This window comes from Macaca thibetana, chromosome 1 (genome assembly GCF_024542745.1).
Source record: "Macaca thibetana thibetana isolate TM-01 chromosome 1, ASM2454274v1, whole genome shotgun sequence".
NCBI lineage: Eukaryota > Metazoa > Chordata > Mammalia > Primates > Cercopithecidae > Macaca > Macaca thibetana.
Genome location: NC_065578.1, coordinates 168126221 through 168136534, shown reverse-complemented (window position 1 = coordinate 168136534; position 10314 = coordinate 168126221).

Here is a 10314-nt window from a genome sequence, read left to right as displayed (position 1 = left end):
CTTACAGTATCAGTATTACTCATTATTAATAAGTAATCTTTGCCTGTTCATTTCTTTCATAGAAATTGCTCTCTGAATATTAGTATTACTATGCGTTTTTAAAAATACATAACTTTTATTACTTCTCAGTCTGACAATACCTGAAATGGTCAAAAGACAGAGATAAAGAAGTACACTTTTTTTTTTTAACTTGTGCATACATTTAACACTTGACATAGCTCTATCCTCTAAATAAATGTGTGAATGTATAATACAGTCTTCTTAACTATAGGCACATGATTGTACAGATCTCTAAGACTTATTCATTTGCACAAATGAAAGTTTATGAAATTTTAGAATCCCCCATGTGGTCCCATTTTTATAAATACCTTTACTTATAAATTTTAATTACAGGACTGGGAAGGCTTTGATTTGTAATTCAGCAAGCTTTAAACTCATTGTTGAGCAGCAATTCCCTATTTCCCTCTCTCCCAAGTGCCTGGCACCTACCATTCTACTCTTTGCTTCTATAGGCTTGACTGTTTTAGATATCTCAGTTAAATGAAATTGTGTGACTACGACTGGCTTATTTTGCTTAGCATAATTGTTGCAATCTGCTTAGTCCCTGGTTCAGCTGGGTTCGAGTTCTTGTCCCATGACCAAGAAGAACGAGGCACAGAGACAAAAGAGAGTAAGTAGAGTAGGATTTATTAGGCTGGGACTGTCCCTTCTCAGCAGACATCCTGGCAAAAGGGGAAGATCTTGATCACATTTATTCCCATTAGCTGTAGAGGTGGTGCAGGTGTTGTCCCATAGTTGTTCCCTTGAACATTGCCCTTCTCTGTCCTCCTTCCAAGACTCTGCCTAACCAGCCCTAACTGCCTCCTCTCTCATAATGTTCTTAATTTTCATCCATGAAACTCAAGAATTTATTTTATAAAGGCTGAATACTATTTCATGGAATGTGTACAGTATTTTTTCATTTTCCACCCATCCATCAATGGACCACGTATTTATATATCTTGACTATTATGATTAGTGCTGCAATAAATGTGGGAGTGAAAATCTCTCTTTGAAATCCAGATTCAATTATTTTGGGTAAAGAGCCAGAAGTAGGATTGATGGATCATATGGTAGGTCTACTTTCAATTTTTGAGGGACCTCTAAATTGCTTTCCACATTGGCTGCACTGTTTTATATTCCCATCAACTGTGCACAAGAATTGCAATTTCTCTACACCCTTTTAAACACCTCTTTGATACTATAGCAAAAGTCTGTGTTCTAAAGAACTCATCATACTTAATTGGAGCTATTTTCTGGGAAATGCTACCCCACTGATTAATAGTATATTTATGATATCTAGATATAAACAAATATGCAGATAAAACAGACCAATTGCTTTATTCTTTAAGGTCAGTAGTTAGTCTACTTTAAGTTCACATTTGTTAGGGATGGAGGAAATTAATAGAAAGAAAAAGATTGGGGTGGCTAGCTTAAAATACTGATTGAGTTACAATGGCTTAGCAGTTTCCTTCAAGAAAGTATATTATTTATTTTCCAGAGCTATATCAATGCTTGCTGTAATTTTAGCTGCTTGAAGTATTAAAACTATAGTCCCTATAGTCAATAATTCCCCAGCTATATTACAGAAAACTACAAGTATAAGACCTGAGGTTTAGGTTTCATTTTCCAAATCCTGTCTTGAGACAGCATTACTCTTCTGAATATTCATATATATTTTATTATATTGTGAAAGCTATATGTACTGAGTGACTAGAGTTCAGAGAAGTAGTCTTTATAATATATTTCAGAGACTGCCACACTAAGATTATCTTACCCTTGACAAATATCAATGTCTTATATTTTACTATAAATCCATTGAAAAGATAATACTTTTCTGAAAATATATCTCACTCTGTGTTTATGACCATCCAGGTATAAAACAAATATTCTCTGACTATACGAAAGAAGAGTTTATGACTATTACATCATTTTCTTATTTGCCCTTGATGTGTTTTTTGAAAAAGGAATAAATACATCCATGCTGTAAGTGTTGCAAGTACATGGATTAGGTAAGTGAACTCATTAATTGCTGCAATTCTTTTTACTATGCATGTTTTTAAGTATAAAACTATATTGTATATCATATAAAAATAAAGAAATATTTTAAATCATAATAATCCCCCAAATACCTATTTTGGTTTAATATAGCTTTATGTTTGTGTAAATATTGATGACTCTGAAATAAATACAGCAGAATAAGTCTATAGTAATTGTCTTGAACTTGTTTCTTAAATAATAAAGTTCAAAATATTTACATATTATGTTGTGTGTACTTGGAACTTGGAGAGAATTTTGCTTATTGTTATTTTTAAGTAAATCTATACTTTATTATGTGCATACATTTTATTTGGCGTCAACCATAATATTTGTCATCTTGACAATTCTCCTCAATCCTAAATAACATATTAGCTACGATATACTCCGTAAAACATAATATGTTCTATTTTGAGTGCCTTTTTTATGTCAGAGCCTACACAATTGAGATTAGTCTTTTTATTTATTTCTGAGATAAAGCATGAAATTACTTTTATTTAGCCTTTACAACATGCTCAGAATTCCAAGCAAAGTAGTACCATCTTCAGATTTCTTAATAGATGTGAAATAAGCATACTTTCCAATATTCAAGCAGTTGTAAATTGGATTCAAATTCAGGTTTGGTCTCACTTTGAAACATCTATTTTTCATGATAAAATTAAGCCTCTTTAATTTTATCATATTATGCTCTAGATCATTTTCTTCTCATGTCCACTATTCCCAGAAATAGATTGTAATCCTGTCAGCTGTTAATATCTTTCAAGTTGTTTTTTTCTAATAATTTGGATAAAAAGGCAGAAAAGCTGGAGGCATATACTAGAAAATAACCATTGAAACTATGGCAGTTGGCAACCCAGAGACAGAATTACATGCAGAATATCAAAAACAGAGTTGAGAACTGAGTCTTGAGTTATGAAATTCTTAATACATTTGAGCTAAAACATATTTTTATAATCATTTTCCCTAACATTTTAGTCCATTCTCACACTGCTATAAAGAACTGTCCAGGATTGGATAACGTATAAAGGGTAAAAGTTTAATTGACTCAAATTTCAGCATGACTGGGGAGGTCCTAGGAAACTTACGATCATGGGAGAAGGTGAAGGGGAAGCAAGGCACCTTCTTTTTCAAGGTGGCAGGAAGGAGAATGAATGTAAGAGGAACTACAAAACATTCACAAAACCATCATATCTCATGAGAACTCACTCACCATCATGAGAACAACATGGGGGAAAACTACCTCCATGACCCAGTTACCTCCACATGGTCTCTCCCTTGACACACGGGGATTATGGGGACTATAAAAGTTATAATTCATGATGGGATTTGGGCGGCTACACAAATCCTAACCATAACATTCTGCCCCTAGTTCTTCCCAAATATCATGTCCCTTTCACATTTTAAAACCAATTATGTCATCCCAATAGTCCCCCAAAACCTTAATTAATTCCAGCATTAACCCATAAGTCCAAATACAAAATTCCACCTGAGACAATGCAAGTCCATTCTACCTAGGTGTCTGTAAAATCAAAAGCAAGCTATTTACTTCCTAGATGTAATGTGGATATAGGCATTGGGGAAATACACCTGTATCAAATGGGAGAAATTGGACAAAACAAATGGGCTAAAGTGCAAGTCTGATATACAATATGGCAGTCTTTAAACCTTAATGTTCCAAAATGATTCCTTTTGAATCCATGTTTCACATCCAGGTCACATGGGTGCAAGAGATGGGCTACCACCACCATAGGCAGCTCCACCCCTGTGGTTTTGCAGGGTACAGTCCCCTCCTGTCTGCTTTCACTGACAGACATTGAGCAACTGTGACTTTTCCAGGTGCACTGTGCAAGTTGTTGGTGGACCTACCATTTTGGGATCTGGAAGATGGTGTCCCTCTTCTCTTATTTCCACTAGGCAGAACTCCAGGAGAGACTCTGTTTTGGGGGCTCCAACCCCACATTTTCCTAATGCAGTGTCCTAGCAGAGGTTCTCCATGAAGGCTCCACCCCTGTCGCAAACCTCTGCCTGGACATCCAGGAGCTTCCATACATCCTCTGAAATCTAGGTGGAGATTACCAAACCTCAATCTTTGATTTCTGTGCACCTACAAGGCTCAACACCACATGAAGCCCACCAATGCCTGGGGCTTGCATCCTCTGAAGCAGCAGGCTGAGCTATATGTTGGCCCTTTTTAGTCATGGCTGGGATGCAGGTCACCAAGTCCTGAGACTGCACAAAGCCACAGGTCCTGGACTCCATCCACAAAACCATTTCTTCTCCTAGGCTTCTTGACTTGTGATGGGAGAGGCTGCTGTGAAGGTCTCTGACATGTCCTGGGAATATTTTCTCCATTGTCTTGTGATTAACAACTGGCTCATTGTTACTTATCCTAATTTCTGGGACTGGCTTGAATTTATCTCTAGAAAATGGGTTTTGCTTCTCTTTTGCACACTCAGGCTGCAAATTTCCCAAACTTTTATGCTCTGTTTCCCTTTTAAACATAAGTTCCAGTTTCAAACCATCTCAGTGAATGTATAAAACGGAATGCTTTTAAGAGCCCCCAGGTTATATCTTGAACACTTTGCTGCTTTGAAACTCCTTCTGCCTGATACCGTACCACACCTCTCTGAATTTCAAAGTTCCACAGATCTCTAGAGGAGGGGCAAAATGTCTCCAGTCTCTTTGATAAAGCATAGTAAGAGTGACCTTCTCTTCAGTTCCCACCAAGTTCCTCATCTCCCTCTGAGACTACAGCAGCCTGGACTTCATTTTCCATATCACTATCAACATTTTGGTCAAAGCCATTCAAGAAGTCTCAAAGAAGTTCCAGACTTTCCCACATCTTCCTGTCTTCTACTGAACCTCCAAACTGTTTCAACTCTGCCTGCTACCCAGTTCCAAAGTTGCTTTCACATTTTCATGTATCTTTATAACATCATCCCACTAACTCAGTACCAATTTGTTGTATTAGTCCATTCTCACAATACTATAAATGATTGCCTGAGACTGCATAATTTATAAAGGCAAAAGGTTTAATCGACTAACAGTTCAGCATAGATGGGGAAGCCTCAGGAAACTTACAATCATGGAGGAAGACAAAGGGAAAACAAGACCCCTTCTACATAAGGTGGCAGGAAGTAGAATGAATGCAGGAGGAACTACCAAACACTTATAAAACCTCAGATCTTGTGAACACTCAGTCAGTATGGGGGAAACCATCCCTTTGATCTAATTACCTTTACCTGGTCTTTACCTTTACACTTGAGGATTATGGGAATTATGGGGATTATAATTCAAGATCAGAATTGGGTGAGGACACAAAGCCTAACCATATTATATATAATATTCATTATAATTTTAACAGATACCTATTTTTCCTCATACTGTTGTAGAATGCCTGCTATAGAGTAGATGTTTAAAACCAATGTGGAGTTAGTGGAATTTTACCAAATTGTTTATTAAACAATATCATATTTCAAATATTTAAAATATTTTCCACTAAATAATATGTAATTGTGATCATTTTAGAGGTTAAAAAAAAACCTGAGTTTAACATTGTAATTGCTTATTATTATCAAAGAACCTCTCCACCCGAAAAATATTATTATAATTTATTTTTATGCTCCAAATTTGATATATTCTGTTGTAAATTTTATATCCAAGATAAACTCTTATATATCTATATCAGAAAACTATAATGGGAAAAGCATAGTAGTGTTGTTTATAAAAACAAAAATTATAAACAACCAAATAATGTTTTACCAGATAATATAAAATGAAACCATACAATAGAATATTGCAAATCAGGAAAATGAAGAAACCATAGCTATATACCAAAAACTAACACTGTTGAGTGAAAAATTATGTATCAGAGGAAGACTATGTAAATTATATTAACAAGAGGAAGAAGAGGGCACTGTCAAGTTAGAATAATTCCAAGAGGATGTACTTAGGAAGCTGGAGCTGTGGGCTATTCAATAGGAGAGAATTGCAACCTGGGACCTAGCAGGTGCAGGGCAGCTACTTTCTTTGGAGACTGCCTCTGTCACTTCTATTTAGTACCCACTAGAAACTTCCGTCTTAAGTCTAGGTATAAAATTTCAACTTCTTTGCATTTCAACAAAGTGGCAGTTTAAACAATAACTAGCTTTAACATCTTTTATTTTGATTTAAATAAATGCATACTAGAAGCTACATTACAAAAGTTGCAGAAACTGCTTTTGAAAGAAGTATTTTCCACTCAGAATGTTAAGTGTTTTGAAATACTTTTTTTTTTTTTTTTTCTTTTTTCATGAAAATAAATATTAATTGACAGATTTGGAATATGAAAGGCTTGAGAAAAATAACAGCTGCTAATGTTAACTATGACTAGCAGAGATATTTAAGTCAAGATTATCAATATTCAGTTTGTGTAACATCAGTAAAGTTAAAAAGACAATCTCCAGTTTACAGTATTTTAACTGATTTCTGGTTTTCATAAAATGGTTTAATGCTAATTTTAATACATTATTTTCATAAATTCAATCAGATTCAAATGTGACCAAATTATTTTATTTATATGCTTTAAGGATATCTTAGTGTTTCATGTACAACAAGGAATTCAATAGTTTTGTAAACCTAAGGAAATAAAGAATGTGAAGAAACAAAATAGAATGAAATCTGTAATTATATGTCTTGCTGTAAATGTGTTACACATATAAAGTCTTTTACATATATGTGTTATATATAATGTATAAACATATAATGTATGCACATGTATCACATATAATGTATATGCACGTAATATGCTTATAGTATATTTTGTATACATACACTACATGTGTATATATAATGTATATAATGTAATATAATGCATTTATTGCTATACTTTAGTTATCTTTCTTTCTATATAATATATATTTATAGATATATAGTTACATATATAGTTATTTATATAAATGTATATCTATATATATAAAGTTCACTGCAGCCCTGATCTCCCAGGCTCAAGCAGTCCTCCCACCTGTAGCTGGGACTACAGGTTTATGCCATCATGCCTGGATAATTTTTTTGTTTGTTTTTTGTAGACACAGAATCTCACACTGTTGCCTAGGCTTGTCTTGAATTCCTGGGCTCAAGCAATTCTCCTGCTTCACCCTCTAAGAGGCTGGAATTACAGGGATGAGCCACTGTGCCTTTTCCTAGCCCATAATCCAAAAACAGAAATACCTAAAGGTTGTCTCTACTTTAAAATTAACAGGAAAACAATGACTCTGGATTTATTTATGTAAGCATAAATTACATATACATATATGCATCTATATTTACATATTCTTTACAGTATATGTGTATTTATATATACACATATATGTTATTTCCATATATATACACGCATATATGTTATTTACCCAATCTGTTCATTTACTTCTTCTCAAATCTTCCTAAATGCACATTCCTAACCCATGTTTGTTTATTTATATGTTTATTCATTTATTTATTCAAAAGTTTTTAAGCATGTACTGCGTTTCATTCGATGTGCTAACTATTAGAAATACTGAGGTGAATAAAACACTGTCTTTGTGTGTCATACGACCGACAGTCATGATATTATCCCTTAAGTGTTGCAATGGAAGCATAGCATGGTTGAAATAGATATAGAGAAAAAAATATGTCTTTTTTGATGACTCATTCTGTACTAGAAGCTACTGCTACACTTTAGTTATCTGTTAGTGGCATAGAACAACCCGATTTATTATCCCCAGCGTCTACAGCACAGAGGTCTTTGTGTGGCACAGCTGATTTCTTTGTTTAGGGGCTCTGCGGGCTAAAATCAAGGTGTGGAGCAAACTATTTGCATCTGGAGATATACTCTTCCAGGATCATCCAGGTTGTTGACAGAATGAATTCATTTTGTTGTAGATCTGAGGTCGTTATTTCCCTACTGGGTGTTGGTCAGGAGTCCCTGTTAGCTATTTTACTTTGTAGATAGATACCAATTACGCAAAACACTGAACAGCATCTTAAATGTACTAAGCCCTCAGTGACCTAGCCACGATTGCTATTGTTAGTATACTGTGCTGTTATCATTTTTTCTGGTTCTTATTCTGCTCCTATTGTGCAGTAGAATCTGTGTTTTATTTTACTTCTAGTGCATTTTCAAAACACAGCATCATTTAAACAAATATATATCAATTTAATATATTTAATATAAAGTTTCAAAATTATTTAAATCATGGTAATAAATCTTTAGAAATTAAGCTATTTGAACAAATGTCTACAGATTACCCTGAAAATTGTAATACCTCTTTCTAAGTTAAGTTGCATTATCGAAATCTAGTGCAAGAAAATGTAATTTATTATAGTGTTCCCTTTGCGGGCTTAACCAACTGAAAGAAACTAGGAGGCTTATCATTTAAAAACCGAATATATATCTTTAAGAAAATGTGTCTTTTCTCTATTCATTTCTTACCTGTAGTAAAATATTTAATGTTATACATAAAGGTTTATTTTTGTTTGTATTGTTAGTTTCTTAGGAAACTTCAATTAATATTTGCAGGCTGAACATACATTATTATTTGTTTATGGATTAATGTATACACATACCCAAATATGTTGACAAGGGTCATATGTCATCTTCCACACATTGCTAGTAAATTTCAAAAGTGAACTTCTCAAGTTTTGTTAAAAGAAATATGAGTTTAACAATACTGGAATGTGTAAGGAAATTTGAGACAGCGGTGAGTATACTATTGTCTGTAGATTATATTGGTCTCTGATCTTCTACTTACAAATTTATTCCTCAAAGAATGCATGTTCTCAGTTACTGGAAGAGGTTAATAATATCAGACATTATGGAAAAGAAAATAGTTTGATTTGAAAACAACTTTTTTTTTTTTTTTTTTTTTTTTTTTACCTCTCTTGGTATTACTTAAGTCCATCACTATTTCTAATTAGATTATTATGATAGCTTTTTAATTACTTGATTTCCTTACTTCCATTGCAGAACACATTAGTTTATCTTCCATATTAATTTCAAGGGAACATTGTAGCAAATCTAGTAGAAATAACCATAAAATATGCACAAAACATAAAATTCCCTGTTATATGAAACAGGCAGCAGGTTGGCAGGAGTTCCTCCTGCTCTCCCTAAAAACATAAGCTAGAATCTTATGGGAAGGCCACATGGTTGGGATCTATCTACAAAGTAAAAAATTTTTAATACAACTTGTTATTTTTTCAAAATAATATGAAAGATTTTATCCAAATCCTTTATTTGAAAAGGGTAAATGAGAGTCAGAAATGTAGAGTAATTTGGTCAAGATCTCACACTATATTGTAGTTGTACAATTATGGACTCTCTGGGCAGGAGAATGTAATTTTTGGTTTCAATTATCAAAAAAATGTACAATGGAGTTAAAAATAATTCACACCTCATAGAATTGTAAAGAATGTTTTAAAAATGTAATAAATATATTAATAAAATTCAAAATGTATAACAAATATAGGGAATTGACAAATATTAACATATAATACAGTATCTGGAATATAATTATATATTATCCATATATTACTGAAATGCATATAAAGCCTTGTAGTGCACATGTATAATTGCATATTAAAAACATAGCAAAAAATTATGAATGCATAGGGATATAAATATAGATATATAAGAGCATTTTACAGTTTATAGTACAGTATCTAATATTTCTTATTAATTATCAAGACTATTAACCAGAATTGCAATGTAATTGTTGTCACTTCAATAGTATTTACTATTTTTTTTTTTTTGAGATGGAGTGCAATGGCATGATCTCAGTTGACTACAACCTCCCCCTCCCGGGTTCAAGCAATTCTCCTGCCACTGCCTCCTCAGTAGCTAGGATTACAGGCATGCGTCACCATGACCTGCTAATTTTTGTATTTTCAGGAGAGATGGGGCTTCACCATGTTGGCCAGGCTGGTCTCAAACTTCTGACCTCGTGATCTGCCTGCCTCAGCCTCCCAAAGTGTTGGGATTACAGGAGTGAGCCACTGTGCCCGGCCACATTTACTATTTTTATAATGCTATTACCACTCTGAAAGCAAGCACACATTTTAAACTTTCTTTCATTTACTTTTTAAATTCTTGACAGGGGAATGATGTGTTGTATTACCTCAAAAGATTTGTTTTGCTCATGCATTTGATAGTAATGATTTTTTGATCCAGAATATATCACACGTTTTGGGTTATGTTTATATCTAGGATTTATACAATTTTTC